The sequence below is a fragment of the Enhydra lutris genome, unplaced genomic scaffold (assembly GCF_002288905.1).
Source record: "Enhydra lutris kenyoni isolate GAN:26980312 unplaced genomic scaffold, ASM228890v2 scaffoldscaffold24, whole genome shotgun sequence".
In the NCBI taxonomy this organism is placed as follows: domain Eukaryota; kingdom Metazoa; phylum Chordata; class Mammalia; order Carnivora; family Mustelidae; genus Enhydra; species Enhydra lutris.
Window position 1 is genome coordinate 16104227 of NW_019154108.1, and position 18653 is coordinate 16122879.

The 18653-nt window shown below is 39.4% G+C and overlaps 1 protein-coding gene across 4 annotated transcripts in view; it reads left to right on the forward strand.

Moving 5' to 3' along the window:
- The first annotated feature begins 5750 nt into the window (after positions 1-5750).
- Positions 5751-18653, forward strand: part of LOC111150650 (centrosomal protein 350) — a 156158-nt gene continuing 143255 nt past the window's right edge. For all 4 annotated transcript variants that reach the window (XM_022508136.1, XM_022508137.1, XM_022508139.1 and 1 more), the window contains exon 1: positions 5751-5979. The gene's annotated coding sequence lies outside the window, so the exon portion shown is untranslated. The remainder of the gene's footprint in view (positions 5980-18653) is intronic.

Here is an 18653-nt window from a genome sequence, read left to right on the forward strand (position 1 = left end):
CCCATTCCACATATTAATTCCCCTTCTGCTACCTCAGACGTAATTATACCTCTGAATTTACTCCTTTTTATTCTTGGGCACTTAAAAATATTTTGCTACATTTGTGTGGATTCCTAAATAGCATTTACCAATACTTGCACGTGTTTTTAATCTTTCTGGAAGAGGTTTCATACTGTGTATCTCCTTTTGTAATTTGCTTTTAATTTTTAATTTTTACTTTTTTAAGGTTTGTTTTTATTAATTTGAGAGAGTGAGCGAGCGAGAGGAGGTAGTAGGGGGAGAGGCAGAAGCAGACTTCCCGCTCCGAAAGGAGCCCGAATCAGGGATCATGGCCTGAGCCAAAGGCAGGTGCTTAATCGACTGAGGTACCCAGGTGGCCCTGTAATTTCCCTTTTAAAAACTCTGTGAGATTTATTCTTTAACTTATTTTCATTGTATTTGCTGTTTCAGTGTTTAATTTTCCTCTGCTTGCTTACCCATTCTCTTACTGACAGGCATATTATTTTTTATTTTTTCTATTATAAACAATGCTTCCATAAAAATTCTTGTATTCGTCTCCTTGTGCACCTCAGTTTACTTATGTTAGTTACCTACTTAATACAAATCTGAGATGGGAGCGTGGGTCACAATATAAATCAGTAAGGGGTTCCTGGGTGGCTCAGTGGGCTAAGCCTCTGCCTTTGGCTCAGGTCATGATCTCAGGGTCCTGGGATTGAACCCCGCATTGAGCTCTCTGCTCAGCAGGGAGCCTGCTCCCCACCCCCCCCCGCCTGCCTCTCTGGCTACTCTCTGTCAAATAAATAAATAAAATAAAATAAAAAAAGAATATAAATCAGTATACCAACTCTTTTCATCAACAAAACCTTACCTCAAAAAAAGTGTCAGCTCACCTGAAGAGTGCTTAGTGACACTTTTGATTTAAATACTTGGACAAGCTCTTCATTTTATTGTGGTCCAGTAACAATGAGTTTGAGAATGTGGACCACTTGCAGTGAAATTGTTAGCTCATAGGCACATCTTCAACTTCACTGCAAACTGTTTTCCCAAACCATTATACCAATTTACACAGCTCTCAGAAGTGCATAAAAATTCCCATTGCTTTACGTCACTGTCAACATGTGGTATTATCAGACCTTTTAATTTTGCCAATCTGGTGGGAGAGGGTTGCTCATTGTGGTTATATTTTGTCTCTCTCTGATTGCTAGTGATTAGAACATCTTACCATTTGAATTTCTTAAAAATTATTTTTTTTTGGGATGTAATTGATATAAACATTATATTAGTTTTAGGGGTACAGCTTAAAGATTTGATATATGTGTATATTTTTGTCTTTCTCTGTCTGATTTGCTTCACTTACCATAAGGTCCCCAAGTTTTATCCATGTTGTGGCAAATGGTTGCCATTTTAAAAAATTGGTTTTTAGGGTTTTTCTTTTTTAAAGATTTAATTTTTAAGAAATCTCTATCCCAACATGGGGCTTGAACTTACAACCCTGAGATCAAGAGTCACTTGCTCCACTGACTGAATCAGCCAGGTGTCCCAGTTTGGCTATTTTAAAATCACTGAACTTTCTGAACCGTTGCTACTGATCTTCAATTATTTTGTGCATAAGTTTTTTTTTTTGTGCAATAAAGTTTTTTTATTCAATGTTCCAAAGGTGGACCACGTTGCCTTACTGCTTTTTATTTATTATTATTATTGTTGTTGTTATTTTTTTGGTGGTGGTATTTTTATATTTATTTATTTATTTTTATTTTATTTCAAACCCAGTATAGTTAACATAGTGTCGTATTAGTTCCAGGTGTACAATATAGTGATTCAATAATTCTATACATTACTCAGTGCTCATCATGATAAATGGACTCTTAATTCCCTTCACCTATTTCACCCATTCCCCTTAACCCACCTCCCCTCTGGTAACCATCTATTTGCTCTCCATAGCTGAGAGTTTGTTTTTTTGGTTTGTCTCTCTTTTTTTCTCTTTGTTCGTTTGTTTTGCTTCTTAAATTCCACAATGAGTGAAATCATATGGTATTTGTCTTTCTCTGACTTATTTCACTTAGCACTAAACTCTCTAGATCCATCCATGTTGTTGCAAATGACAAAATTTCATTCTTTTTTTTATGGCTGAATAATACTGCACTGTATGTAAACCACATCTTTTTATCCATATATCAGTGGATAAGAAGATGTGGATAGGAATTGGATAAGCAGATCACACTTGGGCTGCTTCCATATTTTGGCTCCTGTATGTAATTCTGCAATAAACGTAGGGGTGTACATGTCTTTTCAAATTAGTTTTTTTGTATTCTTTGAATAAATACCCAGAAGTAGAATTACTAGATCACATGATCATTCTATTTTTCATTCGTTACTCTTTTCCACAGTGGCTATACCAGTTTCCTTAGGGTTTTAAATCTCCTCCTCCTTTTCCCCCTTTCCCCATTTCTGATCCTTCCAGTCTTGCCTGCAGAATGTTGTTATTGATGCTCCTGTGACTGCCCCTCCTCCAGCTGGCCACTCCCAATATCTCTTCGTCTTCGGCCCCCAGGCAAATACTCTTTCTCTGGGTTCCACTCACCCTGGCAGGCCACCCTTCTAGGAGGATCCCTTCAATTTTAACTTTTTTTTTTTTTTTTAAGGAATATACCTAATCTTTATTTTTAAATTCTTTTTTTTTTTTTTAAGATTTTATTTATTTGACACAGAGAGAGATCACAAGTAGACGGGGGTGGGGGGGTGGGAAACAGGCTCCCCGCTGAGCAGAGAGCCCGATGTGTGGCTCTATCCCAGGACCCTGAGACTACGACCTGAGCCGAAGGCAGAGGCCCAACCCTCTGAGCCACGCAGGCGCCCCTTAAATTCTTATTTTTAAATGGTTAGTATTTTCATCTGGTTCAAAATTCTTAAAATATTAAAGAGTACAACTGATAAATCTCTCTCTTACTCACGGTCATCAGTTTCCTTCTACACAGCCAATATTAGCAACGTCTTCTCCATTTATGTAGAGATAACTTATACATGTACAGGCAAATAGTGTAGATCTCTCCACCTTTTCTTTTTTTTTTTTTAAGATTTTATTTATTTATTTGACAGACAGAGATCACAAGTAGGCAGAGGCAGGCAGAGAGAGGAAGGGAAGCAGGCTCCCTGCTGAGCAGAGAGCCCAATGGGGGGCTCAATCCCATGACCCCGGGATCATGACCTGAGCCGAAGGCAGAGGCTTTAACCCACTGAGCCACCCAGGAACCCCTCTCCACCTTTTCTTAACTCAAACAGTAGGGCACTATTTACATGAGTTCTGACTTCAGGTTCAGTTATCTGCCTCCTCTTTTGGAGCAGGAATACTTAATTTGGTGGGTACCATTCTCTACTTGGCTGCGGAGGTTCCTATACCTTTTTCAAGCTGAATCCAGCCTCTGGTTTCTCTGGCTTCCAGATTCTGGTGCACACATCAAGCTTTGCATGTCTCCTCAAAGCCCTTCTCATTAGTTTGAGGTAAAGAAGCAGCTACCTCTGCACCCCTCTGCCTATTCTCCCCAAAAATCCTCCCCTCAAATTGAGTGAGTCTACAATCTCTCAAGCCTTTCATATCACTGACCAGGCTGAAGGGTCTTGAGAGAGGGGCCAAGAATTGCATAACTGGTGACATAGTATTTCTTTGCAAATTTGCTGCTTGGATGTCTGTTTCATAATTTACTTGCTGCTATCAGTTAGTCTTAGGATCTCACTCAAAAATTGCCATTTTTGGGGCAGTGTCTGGGTATCTGGGTTGCTCAGTGGTTAGCGTCTGTGTTCAGCTCAGGTCATGATCCCCGAGTCCCGGTTTTCAAGCCCCACATTGGGCTCCCTGCTCTATTAGCCTCCTTCTCCCTCTCCCTCAGCCTGCTGCTCCCCCTGCTGTGCTCTCTCTCTCTCTGTCAAATAAATAAATAAAATCTTTTTTAAAAATTGCAATTTAATATTCATTACAGTCAAATATGGTTAAATGCTTCAAGAGCTAATGTGTAGGGTATAAACAATTAATGGCACATCAAAAAGGAGAAAGATGGCTGTGTTTGAGGTGTTTGGGAGGCAAAGGAGAGGCAGGGATCAGCACAAGAGACGAGAGGTGGAAATTGTGCATAGGCTGATATGAGGATAACATTGCTCTCCGCAAAGTGACAGGAACTTTTGGTGTTTTCTGTTACCCAGGAAGCAGCATGGGGGTGGAGAAGTATAAATAGGCTTTAGAGTAAGGGAGACTTCAAATCTCATAGTTGCCCTTTACCGATGGTATAATATCGGGCAAGTTGCTTAGCTTTTCTCAATCCACTTCCTCCTCTGAAAAAAGTTTTATAATACTTAATAGGGTGGTTGTATAAATTCAGCGAAATAACATATGAAAATCATCTATCCCACTCCTTTACACGGAATGGATGGGAAAACAACTAAATAACTCTTTCCTTATGTTGTTTTTCTTGCTACCACCCGCACCTTTGGGATACCCACATTTCCTGTTCTTCCCTCCAGCATAGCTACCTAGAGTCACAGTACACATTTTACATATGTGCAGGATTTTTTACATCCACTTACGTCCTACTCAGGCACAGCTAAAGGCCCTACAAAGAGGGAGCAGTTACTGCCTCCTGCTTCTACTATGAGATCCACTCAACAAGCAGTTATCGAGCACCTAAGTGTCCTAGTTACTGACCTAGGCCCTACTGGAGTACAGAGAGACAAAAGGGTCTTCAAGATACTTAAAGATGAGAAACTGCCTCTGGATAAATAGCTGTCGGAGGAGTTCAGGCGGTGGAGGAAGGTGATGGGCAGAGAGCCTGTGTGAAGTGAGCACCTAGCGGAGGGTGGCAATATTTGCAGAAGGCAGGTCATTTAAGCTAAGTCCCGACACACGATAGAATTCACCATGCGGAGACTGGGGGAAGAGGATAAAGATATTAGAAGATATGTTGATCACAGAGCGTCTCTCAAAACACCGTTCTGTCGATGCCTATACCTAACGGGAGGAAACTCCGTTTTACTTGCTCCTGAATCTTTAGCCATTAGGTACTGCATGCTGAACAGAACTGTAACTCTCGCGAATAAAACCGCCACAGTTGACAGCAGTGGGTAACTGCAGCAGCCGCAGAGCTGCAATGACTCTGAAACTGACTGGGGTAAAGAAGATTTACTTGGACGACAACTGGTGAAACATCGTAAACTCTGAGAAGCAGCAATTTCGATTTCTGAGTTCACCCTGGTCAACCCCCACCTTGTGTTTTTTGTTTTTGTTTTTTTTTCTTTTTTGGCCGGGTACGAATTGCAAAGCCAGAAGGCCCAATTAGCGTCGGAAGGAGGAGGGCAGGCAGCGGGGTGGGGGTGGGGGTGGGGGTGGGGGGGAGGTCTCCGCTGCGGATCTACTCTGGCTCCTCCCGAGTCTTGCGAGGCACACATTCGCCACACTAAACATGGCGCTTTCGAATGACCTTTCTTCGTTTTAGCTCTCTCTCAGCCTTTCAGCCTCACTCAACATGGTCCTAACCGAAGGTTGTATTCCTGTCGAACCGTCTGGGGACAGTTCTCGCGAGGTTTGCCCGGGCCCGACTGCTCCCGCCCTGCCTCGCGCGGCCGCCACTGCCACTGCCGCCGGCGCCGCTCCTCCTCCGTGTCAGTTGTTGGGCTGTAATGGCGACTGGGCCGCCGCTGCCGAAGTGACTCCCGGGCGGGGGAGCGGGGCCGGACCTGCGCCAGAGGGAACTGCAGAGAGCCGCAGCTCAGGGGGAGGCTTGCTGTGGGGGAGGGGAGGCAGCCTTTCCGCCTCTCCCTTCTCTGCAGCCCGGCGGATCCCGGGAGCCGGTGCGAGGCGGGCACCCGGTGCGTCCCCGGAGCGGGGAGGCCAGGCCCGGCAGCCCTGGGGCCGGTCGGGGCGGCATCACTGCACCCTCCGCCAGGCCCCGCGGGATGCACCGTGGGAGCCGAGGGCGGAGGCGACACTCTCAGGTGAGCCGCGGGAGGACATGGTTGGGACCGCGGACACTCGCTTAGCCTCTGCTGTCTCTGTCCGCGGTCCCGGGTCCCCGGTGGCGGCGAGAGAGGCGGGGTGGGGCGCCGGGAGCCCTGGCCCTGCCTGGCGTCCCCCTTGGGGAACCTCCCTAGGTCCTGAGCCTTTGCGGGGAGGGCCATCCTGAGACCTGGATTTCAGGTCCCACCGGTGTCTGCCGAAGACGAATTTCCTTCCTTAACCTGCCAGGGCTCTCCCCGCTCCCCGCCCCTCCTCTCGTCTGCGAAAGATTAAGGTACCTCTCGCCTTTGGTCTCCGGAGAAGTGCTCCTTCTTCACTTGCGGATCAGGCATATTTTAGGAAATTCCGGGCAACTGGCTCCAGTGGCAAGGATGACTGGTTTCTGTTCCTTTTTGGTGAGGATAAACATTCTCAAGTATAGGGCAAACTTTGGTCTGCGCCAGTCAAGCAGCTGCTCAATGTAGTCTACCGATTTATTCACAAATGATTTAGTGGGGGATTTAAAAAGCTTTACGCTTTGAACGTTGTCAGTATTTTCCTCGCCTTCTTTTTAAAATGTATTTACCAACATGGTAAATAATATTTAGCTAATGTCACAAATACGGTTTGGAATTTCGCTGGATTTGTAGTTTTCAGATAGGAAGTTGCATATAGGTATACGATTTTAAATGTGGTTTTAGTGTAGCAGCAAATCTTCCATAAAGGAAAAGATCCTTCATAAAGGACAGGGAGTCAGGAGTAGCAGTCAGTATCCATGCACTCCACCTGATTGTTTTAATTGTTTTGTTTTGATGGTGATCCTTGTTTTGAATTTGGAAAAGTCGTTAATGGTTATGTTGCCATGTTAACGATGCCTCCTCCTGTCTTGTATTTGAAGGTTTTAAAGGAAAGGCTATCTTAGGCCAGCCTAGCAACAGCTTGAAACGATTTGTAAAAGCAGTGGTAAAATCCTGAAAGCTGCTCTCCACTTTAAACATTTCTTAGTTTAAAATACTGTTTTTAAACAAGGCAGTGTGCTGCTAATAACATGAGATTGTGACTTTGGGGGATTGGTTGTTAGACCAATGGTAGAAGTTGCTTCAAACCCATGGATATGTAATATGAATTAGTATTGGTGTGCAAACTTGACGAACTCCAGTGTAATAAAGTAGATGTGAAGCACTCATGCCTCATTGCATTGAATTTAAGATGCCTTGATCAGAAGATAAACATCAAGCTTAAAATACCTTGTGTGTGTGGATAAATACATGTATCTCATTTTTTCATAGTAGCAGGACTTGTGTGTTTGTAATGATGGTGAGGTCTAATAACTAAACAATACATACATATGGGAGATAATTTCTCTAATTCTCTGAGACAGATTATTATGTAAGAGTGTTACTAAAAACAATCAACCTGTGGGGTAATCAATTTATGAATTACGAAGTTGTGAATTTTTTTTTAATGCTTTTGATTGCCAGTCTTTTGCCCATTTTATAACACTTCTGTTGTATCATGGACAGAAGAAAGGAGGTGGAATCCCTGTCTAACCAATTTTATTTGTTAAATTGCTGTGTTATAGTGGCAGCAAGAAAGCAACAGTTTAAAATAATTGACATCATTTTTTGGTGTATCACCACATACGGTATTTTATTTAGTCTTTATAGCAGTGCGAAGTAGGTTTGGCAAATATTTTTGTTTTGCAGTTGTGGAAATTGACATGCAAGGAAGTTCATTTATATGAATGATGCTCTTATTTCTGCAGATCTAGAATTGTTTATTTTTATTTAGGTATAATTGACACATTAGTGTTAGGTGTTGTACAGTGTAATGGTTCTGTGTATATGTATTGTGAAATGATCACCACAATTCTAGTTAACATTGTAGAATTAGTTTTATTTTTATTTTTTTATTTTTATTTTTTTTTAAAGATTTTATTTATTTATTTGACAGAGGGAGATCACAAGTAGACAGAGAGGCAGGCAGAGAGAGAGATAGAGAGAGAGGGAAGCAGGTTCCCCGCTGAGCAGAGAGCCCGATGCGGGACTCGATCCCAGGACCCTGAGATCATGACCTGAGCCGAAGGCAGCGGCTTATCCCACTGAGCCACCCAGGCGCCCTTAGTTTTATTTTTAAATTGAATATTAATATACTTCGGGACCATGGATTTTTAAAATCTAAAAAAAAAAAAAAAAAAATTCTATTTTTGCTCCTTTTGATATGCCACTAACTCCTTTATGCTGATGATTGTTGTTCTTTAAAAACAAATACCTTCAATAATTTTTGTTAATTATGAGCAAGTCATGAATTACTATAGTGGATGGCTTTACGGCTATATATACTTTTTGCTTGAACGGTGTTCTTAAGAAATTGTGGTTGATCTGTCGTCTCTCATTCTGTTTGGATACTCTTAGTTCTGTCATTTTTGGTAATTAAAATCATTTATACTCTTGGTTATGAAAAACCAGTATGTGGTCCACTTGGTAGCATAACTGAAGAGTAGTAGCATCTTGGTGATTTTATTGTAGAGCTGATTATTTAAAAAGTTAACTTGCCATCTACACTTGTGATTGCTCTTTTTTGCAGCATGGGAAAGTTGTGAAATAATTTTCTTTATTGACATTTTCTTTCTATCTCAAACAGTTTCTAGTGTCACAGATAGTCCAAAAACACAATCAAAAGATTGAATAGCATTTTTTTCTCTGCCCTAATAGCTTTTTGTTTATTATTGTCACAGGTATAACTTTACGTTTACTAGTGATTATTTTGGTTGGTTATTTGCCTTCCTCATTTAGTCTGTAAGTTCCACGATAGCAGAGATCCTCTGTTAACTATTGTGTGCCCAGTGGCTAGCATATAGCAAACTAATCAGTAAGTATTAGTTGAATAAATTGACTAAAGAGGGGTCTTGGCATAGTGTTTAGAAAACAAAACGAAACACTGGTTCATGTTCCTAGGCACACGTCATCTCTTATTAAGCATATACTCCAGAGGTATATTCCAGTTGGCTAGGTAGCAGGGAATGAAAGCCTGCGATTAAAAAGCCACAGGTGGATCCTGAAAACTTTATTGGATATTTTAATGATTTGCCTAGGTGTTCTGGCAATAGTTACTATAATTTAAAGAAAATAGAAGGTTTAAGACCCTGACCTAATTAGTACTATAATTATAGGCTCTTAATAACTTTAAGTCACTTCTTAATTACAGCATTGGGAGTTTTAAGTCTTAAAGGCCAGCTAGTCCAATTCCCATGTTTTACACATAAGTGAACAGTATCATATAGGGGAAATATCTCACCCAAAGTGGTTTCATAACTGGATGAAGAATTCACTGTAGAAGACTGCTAAGTCTTCGCTTGTTTAATGTCAGGTTATAATGATCAAATTATAATGATCAGTTATAATGATCAAATCAGACCATGATTGTGACCAGCTGGGCAATCTATTCATTCTACATCAGAGTGAAAACTCAAAGTAGATCTCTCCATGAATCAAAAATATTAACTTTAAAATGGACCTCAACCCTCCCCTGTGTCACTGGGACTATAAATTGGTACAGCTAGGACAATATTCTGGAAGAAAATTTGGTGTTACTTCTCAGAATTAAAAGGGCACACATTTCATCATTTCATTTTTGGGAGTTTATCTTACAGAAATTTTAACACAAAGAACAAGAGCAAATCTATAAGAATGTTCATTTTCACGTTATTATAAGTGAATGCCAGTAGAATTTGTAAACAAAAAGTGTTCTAAATGTCCCATCTGGTAGGGGAATAGCTGAAATTATAGTATATTTATGCTGTGAAGTACTATGCACTTATTAACAGGTTGAGAGATAGCTCTCTTCATGAGAAGCAGCTGACTGTCTCATTGAGTGCAGGGACCATGCAACTAAGTTTCTGGGTTCAGATCCCAGTTGTATCACTTATTAGATGCAGCCATTAGCAAATTACTTAAACTCATCTATAAAGTGGGTATAATTACAGTTCTCACCCGACAGGGCTGTTGTGAGAATTAAATGAGTTGCTATTTCAGCTGTAAGTAAGCATAGTAAGCACCAATACATGTTTAAGTGTTTGCAACTACTATTAGGTACTCACATAGAAGAATATTCATGATAAAATATTGAGTGAGAAAAATAATTGCATAACACTGTGGAATATGATTCAGTTTTGAAATAAACACATGGGCAAAGAAATTTAGTTTGATTTTATTACAACTTTTTGTGTGCATAGGAAAGAGTCTGTAAGGATAGATGTTTAACAGTTAGCTGTGTTATCCCTGTAGGAGTGGATGATTTTCCTTTTTTTACTTTAGACACTTTTGTATTGTTTATTAAAAGTCCCACTTTTATAATTTTTGAAACATCTTTTTCTAAAAAAACATTGAAACAGTTTCTTCTATTATCTAGTCATATAAATACATTTTCAAATTTACTTGTTTTTCAGAGATCTGTAGATTTCATCAACATGATACCACAATGAGATTCTCTTTCAAAATCTTTTGTTGACGGAAGGTTAAACTTAAAAGTGTTTATTTCCTACTAGCTCTGTGATCTTAAGTGTCATTTCTTCATTTACAAAGTAAGTACATAGGCTAGATCAGTGTTCCTTAAACCCAGCATTCCTAGGCTGTGCCATGAGGTGCCTTGGAGCACTGTAGTGAACTCACACAGGTACTGTGGAATATTTAAAAATTTTCGAGGGAAACACAGTAATATTTGACAGCTGTGGGATATCTGTGTGATATTTGACATCTGTGGGACACTGCTCAAACTATTAGTTTGAGGCAGTGACTGTGAGATCGTGCTACATTTCTTCGGATGACGGGATGTCTTCAAAAAGCTGCGTTTGCGGGGCTGCTATGATAAAAAGCAAGTACTGTGAGTACTGTGCAAAACTCAGTGTGAATGATAAATGAAAGTTGGCAGTGTCCAAAGTGATTTCAAGGTTTGGGAAGCTGTGTAATGTATAGCTGGTGCACACATCCCATTAATAAGTCATTGTGGTTATATAGTAATAAAACATCCCTTTCAATGTATATGTATTTTTCAAACTGTTACTAAGTTGTTAGAACACAAAGCCTTATTTGATTGTATGGATCTAATAAATGGAACTGCTATCTATTTTTTTGGTGCTTGGGGGCACCCTGAGAAACTTACTGAGACACTGGGAGCTCTGTGAACTGAAAAGGCGCGGGAACCTCTCCAACTCTTTTGACTAGGACCCTCACAGTAAGAAATATATTTTTCATAGGGTTATAATAGATATATACATATACATATCTATATATCTATTTATAAGTGAATTTTACACTTTAGGGCAAAAAAGTAATCCTGACTTGTGAACTGTGAGACACTTTTATAGACATATATTCCTTGAAATTAATTTGGAAGTGTAAGCATTCAGGATAACTAGATGGTAGGTAAGCAAAGTATAGGCTGGTATTTCTAGGACTCCCCCTGCACCCTCAACATTGTTCCTGGTCTTGTTCATTGTTGTTACTTTTTCTTTCTTAAGTAAAAGACTAGGGTCACCTATAGTCAGGTATAGCTCGTCTCCTGTCGGTGGGGAATATTATGTTCTTTGTGATCCTCACCTGCCACTTATGTTCCAAAGGCCAAACTGGTACCAAATGTTACACAGTTTTCTTCTGGATTTCTTAGATTACAGTAGATCAGCCTTGCATTTGTAAAAGTAGTTGTTGGGGTTTTTGTATTTTATTTTATTTTTTAAAGATTTTATTTATTTATTTGACAGAGAAAGTGAGAGGGAACACAAGCAGGGGGAATGGGAGAGGGAAAAGGAGGCTTCCTGCTGAGCAAGGAGGCTGATGCGATGCGGGGCTCGATTCCAGGACCCCGGGATCATGACCTGAGCTGAAGGCAGTAGCTTAACGACTGAGCTACCCAGGTGCCCCTGATTTTTGTATTTAAAATGTAAAGAGAGGTGAGGCTGAATTCTCAGACCATTTGTATTTGTGTATTATACTATATTATGCGAGTGTTGATTATTCTGAGAATTTACTTGGAACAGTGTAATAGGTCTGACCTAGAGCTGAAATGTTTTCTCTTTTTTTTCTAGCGTGGTCCCTACTACATTTGTCCATTTTATATTTAGATGAGATAGTATGACTGTTGCAGGGTTGTCTTTTCTCATTCTTTCAGGCAACTGTAGTTGTTACATAGGATCTGATAAAGATGAGAGAACTGAATGTAGCAAAGGCATGGTAAACGTTCTCTGGGAGAGCCAAAACAAAGTAATTTCTTTCATCTCTGTCTCCAGGACCAGACACATAGTAGGAGCCCAATAAATAATTGAGTCAAATCTATGTGACTGAATGAGAGCCCGGTCAATAAATGTAAAGGGAGAATTTGCTGCTAGAAGATACTTGAAAATTGGCTATTTCATAAAATGCCATCTTGTATCTTATTTGTGTGTATACCATAAGTATAGATCAGCATTTCTCAAACTTTCTGGTGTCCAGACCATTTCATACTCTTGACTTATTAAAAGCTTCAAAGGGCTTTGCTTACGTGGGTTATATCTATTGGTATTTACTATGTTAGAAGTTTTAAACATTACTAGTTTTTTAAAAATTTTAATTCCAGTATAGTTAACATACAGTGTTTTATCGGTATCAAGTGTACGATACAGTGAGTCAGCAGTTCTGCACGGTAGTCACAGTCATCATGATCGGTGTACTCTTCATCCCCTTCACCTGTTTCACCCACCCGTTTGTTTGCCATCGTTAAGAGTCTGTTTTTTTGTTTCTTTTTTTACCCTGTTTGTTTTGTTTCTTAAATTCCACATATAAGTGATATCGTATGGTTTTCTCTGACTTATTTCACTTAGCATTATATGCTTTAGATATATCCATGTTGTTGCAAAGAGCGAGATTTTTTTTCATGGCTGACTAATACTCCATCACACACACACACTTGGTCTGCTTCCATATTTTGGTGATTGTAAATAATGCTGCTATAAACATAGGGGTGCATGTATCTTTTCAGATTACTGTTTTTATATTCTTTGGTAAATACCCAGTAGTGGAATTACTGGATGGATCATACTGTAGCTGAATTTTTAATTTTTGGAGGACTCTCTATACTGTTTTCCATAGTGGCTGCACCAGTTTGCATTCCTGCCAACAGTACAGTGAGGGTTCTTTTTTCTCTATATCTGTTTCTCGTATGGTTGATTTTCACCACTCTGAGAGGTGTGAGGTGACCTCTCGTTGTGTTTTGATTTGCATTCTTCTGATGGTGAGAGATGTTGAGCATCTTTTCATGTGTGTCTTTGGCCATCTGTGTGTCGTCTTTGTAGAAATGTCTGGTTTGTGTGTTCTGCCCATTTTTTATTTTAGTTTTATTATAAATTTCTTTTAGAGAGGGACAAAGCTGGGGGGCAAAAGGAGAAGGAGAGTGAGAATCTTTTTTTTTTTTTTTTAAAGATTTTATTTATTTATTTGACAGACAGAGATCACAAGTAGGCAGAGCAGCAGGCAGAGAGAGAGGGGGAAGGAAGCAGGCTCCCTGCCGAGCAGGATGCCCAATGCGGGGCTTGATTCCAGGACCCTGGGATCATGACCTGAGCTGAAGGCAGAGGCTCAACCCACTGAGCCACCCAGGTGCTCCAAGAGTGAGAATCTTAAGCAGCCTCCACATGCAGCATGAGCCCAATGTGCAGCTCCATCTCACAACCCTGGGATCATGACCTGAGCTGAAAATAACAGTTGGGCACTCAATGGACTGAGTCACCCAGGAGTCCCCTCTTCTGCCCAATTTTTTAAAGTTTATTTTTTTATTATTATTTTTTAAAAGATTTATTTATTTGAGAGAGAGGGAGAAAGACAGAGAAAGCAACAGAGAGCATGAGTGGGGAGGAGTGGGAGAAGCAGGCTCCCTGCTCAGCTGGGACCCTGGGGTCATGAGCTGAGCTGAAGGCAGATGCTTAACCGACCAAGCCACCCAAGTGCCCCTCCTCTTCTGCCCAATTAAAAAAAAATTAACATATAATGTATTATTTGTCCTGCCCATTTTTTAATCAATTATTTGTTTTTGTGTATGTGTTGAGTTGTATAAGTTCCTTCTGTAGTTTGGATACCAACCTTTCTTTTGGATATGTCACTTGGATATATTTTCTCCCATTCAGGGGTCTTTCAGTTTTGATGGTGGTTTCCTTAGCAGCTCGGAGCTTTTTATTTTGGTGTAGTCCCAGTAGTTTGTGTTTGCTTTTGTTTCTCTTGCCTCAGAAGACCTACCTAGTAAAATGTTGCTACTGCTTGTGCTCTCTTCTAGAATTTTCATGATTTCACATCTCATGTTTAGATCCTTAATCCATTTTGAGTTGTTATTTTTGTGTGTGGTGTAAGAGAATGGCTCAGTTTTATTCTTTTGCATGTAGCTGACTAGTTTCTCCAACACCATTTTTTGTCAAATCCTTTTTCTGCGTCTCTTGAAATAATCATATGGCTTTTATCCTTTCTCTTGTTGATGTGATGTATCTCTTTGGTTTGATTTGTGAATATTGAACCACCCTTGCATCCCAGGAATAAATCCTGCTTGGTTGTGGTGAACTTTTTTTTTTTTTTAATGTATCGTTGGATTCAGTTTGCCAATATTTTGCTGAGGATTTTTGCATCTGTGTTCAGAGATATTTTCCTGTAGTTCTCTTTTTTTTGTAGTGTCTTTATCTGGGTTTGGTATCAGGGTGGCTTTCCTTTCTCTTCAATTTTTTGGAATAGTTTGAGAAGAATAGGTGTTAGCTCTTCTTTAAATATTTGGTAGAATTCACCTGTGAAGCCATGTGTTCCTGGACTTTTGTTTGTTGGCAGTTTTGTTTTTGTTTTGTTTGTGGTTTTTTTTTTTTTTTCTGATTTAATTTTATTGCTGGTAATAGATCTATTCAAATTTTTTGTTTCTTCCTGAGTCAGTTTTAGGAAGTTAATAAGATTCTAGGAATTCATTTCTTCCAGGTTGTCTGATCTGTTGGCATATAATTTTTCATAATATTCTCTTATAATCCTTTATAATTCTAGAGTTGGTTGGCATTACTCTTTCATTTCTGATCTTACTTGAGTCCTCTCTTCTTTTTTCTTAATGAGTCTGGCTAACTGTTTATTAGTTTTGTTGATCTTTTCAAAGAACCAGAGCTCCTGGCTTTATTGATCTTGCTTTTTTTTTTCTTTTTTTTTTTAAGTTTCTATTTCATTTATTTTTGCTCTATCCTTCCTTCATTCTCTTGATTTTGGGTTTTGTTTCTTGTTCTTTTTGTATCTCATGTAGGTGTCAGGTTAGGTTGTTTATTTGAAAATTTTCTGCTGCTTGTAGTAGGTTGGTGTTGTTATAAATTTCCTTCTTTGAATATCTTTTGCTGCATCCCAGAGATTTTGGATGGTTGTGTTTTCATTTTCATTTGTTTCTATGTATTTTTTTGATTTCCTCTTTGATTTCTTGGTTGACCCATTAATTTTTTTAGTAGCATGTTGTTTAACCTCCATATATTTGTATATTTTTTTCCAGATTTTTTCTTGTGGTTGATTTCTAGTTTCCTAGCGTTGTGGTTGGAAAAGATGCCTGATATGGAAGTTTTAAATATACTTATTAATTTATTTAAAATAAATCCATATTAAAATAAACAGGTAACATTTTTAAAATGAAAAATAGCTATTTTCCAAAACAAAAACATTTAGTGAAAGGAGTGACATTGTTGGGCATTTTCTAAATCTTTTTAATGTCTAGCTTAATAGAAGACGTCTGGGTTCTCCTATCTCCTTCTGCATTCCATCTGTTCTGATAACTTATATCATGCAGCCTTCAGGAGCCTGCACTACACATACTCAGAATGAAAGTGAAAAAGAGGAGTAATGTCTTAATATCATTATGGAAATAGTTTTGGTTTCATAGACTTCCCCTGAAAGGTGGACCCTTAGAGATCCCTGGACCATGTTTGGAAGTGGTGGTATAGATTATAGAAAAAGGACCTTAGAGGTCATGTAGTTATAATCACCTCTTATGGATATATCTGGCTCATACGTCTGGACTGAGAGAATACCTCAAGCTTGTTTTTTGGGAATAATCATAAGCTGGCTTTTGGAGATGGTGAGTAAGGTGTGCTTTTGAGGTTTCTGAATAAGGTTTGATATGTGGGTTAGCATATCAGAGATAAGATCTGGGCTAGAGTTTGGCAGTCATTGGCATATACGTGGTATTCGAAGCCTTGGGCATAGTGACGTCACCTAGAGTATAGTGTTAGAAAAGGGCCATGGTCAAATCTGTTTGAATCTCTAGATTTGAGAGAAAAGGACTAGCTAGCAGAGGTGACTAAGATAGAGAACTAGAGAGAAGATGGAAAACCAGAGTATAGCGTATGGAAGCCAAGACAAATGAGTGCTTCAGGAGAGTAGTTAACTGTGATGAAGGCTGCCAAGAGGCCAAGCAAGATGAGGAGTTTTCATTTGAAAATGCTTAGGCGTGCCTGGGTGCCTCAGTCGGTTAAGCATCCGACCTTCGATCTCCGCTCAAGTCTTGATCTTATGGTCATGAGTTCAAGCCCTGCATTGAAAGAAAAAAGAAAAGAAAAGAAAAGAAAAAAGAAAATGGCCGTTAGATTTAGAGATGAAGAGATCTTTGGTGACTTTACTGAGAACTGCTATGGAGAAATGGGGGTGCCAGCCACGTTGGAAAAATTGAGAAGTGAGTGAAAAATATTTGTAAATGGAGACTGAGTGTATTCAGTCAACTTTTTTGAGAAGTTTATAAAGGAAAAAGAGAGGGTGCTGGGTTGTGGGACTTTAGTGTAGTTTTAAGAAAGAAGATTAAGTATACGTGCTGATAGGAAGAATCTTGGTGAGAGGAGGAGGCTAGACATACACACAGGGGAAAATGTAACTGATTGTTGAAATTTCTTGAAAGAATTTGAAAGAACTGGGAGATCTTAAAACAGATGAATTATTCACATGGCTTCTTTCCTTTGAAAGTTACTTTTTGTATTCTTTTCCAGTTCTTCCCCTTTATAAACTCTTAGCCTGCATGATAAGTGGGGAAGTTAAATGGTAAATGTAATTTTTTTAAATTTCTTGACTGTTAGTTTTCCCTGAGCCTTTGTGCTTCCCTTATGAGGTATTTGGGTGATACTTCGAAGTTTAGGCTCTTTGTTTCTTAGCAAATAAATAGTTTTTTTAAAGTTGCATTCGTGTTTGGTATAAGGTGTTTCTGCTTTTTATGTTTCATCCTAACCAGATTTTTTAATATCATTTTTATAGCTTTAGTGAAATTGTATTTGTTTTCTGTTGACGAGTTAGAGTCATCCTTAGCTAACTTTAGGAAGTTTTTTTTAATTGTTTTGAGCATTTCATACTTTATGTAATGTAAATAGAACCATGTCAAATATAGTTTCTTTTTTTAGTCCCCGTGATTTGACTTTAGTCTGAACAAAGCAGCATTGTTGATTTATCCTTTTGACTTTTTTGCATGAAACAACTTGTTTCTCTACAAGATGCCAGTTAAACTCACTCACTGTAAAATGGACACTAGAATGAAACTCTTGAGTCACTTAAATGAGTAATAAAAGTATTCTTAAGTTTGGGCTGCCTGGGTGGTTCAGTCAGTTAAGTGTCCGATTCTTGATTTCAACTCAGGTCATGATTTTGGTTTTGTGAGATAGAGCTCTGTGTTGAGATCTGCACTGGGAATGAGCCTGCTTGGGATTCTCTCTCTCCCTCTCCTGCTCCTCCACCCTCTCTCTAATTTAAAAAACAAAATGTATTCTTAAGTTTTCTGAAATTTAAGAAGCTTGCAGTACAGTAAGGAGACAAAATGCAATGGAGTGATACAGATTCTCTTATTGACTTCTTGAAACTATGGTCATAAGAGAGGAGTGGGCAATAATTGATTTTTTTTTTAAAGATTTTTATTTGTTTATTTGACAGAGAGAGACACAGTAAGAGAGGGAACACAAGCAGGGGGAGTGGGAGGGGGGGAAGCAGGCTTCCCACCCAGCAAGGAGCCCAACACAGGACTCAATCCTAGGACCCTGGGATCATGATCCGAGCTAAAGGCAGACACCCAACGACTGAGCCACCCAGGTGCCCCAATAATTGATCCTTTAAAAACAAATCATGTTGGAAACCCCACATGATCTTGTCCTTTTCCTTCTCCAGCTTCATCTCTTGACATTTTTCCTTTCGGACACATGGGCCTTTTGGTTTCTTAAACCATGTTGTGTCTTTTTTGTCTCATGGCCATTCCAAATATTGTTTCTACTGCCTGGAAAGCTCTTTCTTGCCCACCTGTATTCATCCTTTAGGTCTTAGATTTGATGACACCTTCCTCTCCACTTCCTAGTTTAGATGAATTTCCTTCTGTTACATGCTTTCATGGCACTTTCCTTTTTTACCCTTAATTATTTTCAACCCATTTGTAATATTTGTTGAATATCAATATTATTGTGGAATATTTACTTCTGAGTAACCCTTTAGATTTCTTTCACGTGGGGGCCATGTTCCTTTTCACTGCTATATCCCCAGTTGCTTAGTACTTTTCATTCCTACTGCATGCATGGCCCTCAGCAGATATTTGTTAAACGAGTGGATGGCATGGGTCAGATTGAGGAAAAGTAAGTGTGGAAGAACAGTTTGGTGCAACACCAAGGAGGTTGCTGAAACATCTTACC